Source organism: Myotis davidii, unplaced genomic scaffold (assembly GCF_000327345.1).
Source record: "Myotis davidii unplaced genomic scaffold, ASM32734v1 scaffold685, whole genome shotgun sequence".
NCBI classification, from domain to species: Eukaryota; Metazoa; Chordata; class Mammalia; order Chiroptera; family Vespertilionidae; genus Myotis; species Myotis davidii.
In genome coordinates, this window is record NW_006295823.1 from 395,828 (window position 1) to 396,453 (window position 626).

Genomic DNA, 626 nt, shown 5'->3' on the forward strand with positions numbered 1-626 from the left:
GGGGGGGCCAGCTGGGATGTGCAGCAGCCCCGTGACCCCCGCGCGCCCCGGCCCCTCGCAGCGCGTGGAGGGAACCCCGCCGGGAAATCCGGGTGGAGTAAATGAACGCGTCACTGCCCTCCCAGATGAAAGCGGGTTTTTTTCCGTTTGCTACGAACCGGGCAAGGTCCGCGCGCTTTAGTCCCGGGCGCTGCGCTCGGGCGAGGGCGGCGGGGAGCATGGAAACGACCTGGGAAGGCAGGACTTCCCAGCCCGAAAGAACGGGGACCCCGTTCCCAGTTGCTCCCCCCCTGGGGAGGGGGGGATCCAGGCTTCCCCGGGGCGCGTGCAGTTACTCCTCCCGCCGACGCGCGGGGACGCGGAAGGGGAGGGTGTGTGCGCGCAGGGATCCCGCTCCGCGCGCAGCCCCGGGAGAGACGCGGTTAGAACGGAATCCGCTGTGGGGCCCGCGAACCGTTTTCACTTGCGTTGCGATTGCATAGCCTTCGCATGACTCGTTCGTGGCGAGTCAGCGAGTGCAGGGCCTGCTGTTTTATTTTCTTTTAAAAAAGCACAAACTCTTGGCCCAACTGGCTCAGGGGTTGAGCATCAACCCAAGGAGGTCACGGTTAATCCCCAGATCAGGG

General features: G+C 65.5%; 1 protein-coding gene across 1 annotated transcript in view; it reads left to right on the top strand.

Moving 5' to 3' along the window:
- The window catches only part of LHX9 (LIM homeobox 9), a 65,161-nt gene that overhangs the window by 51,723 nt on the left and 12,812 nt on the right, over window positions 1-626 (top strand). The window lies entirely within an intron of this gene.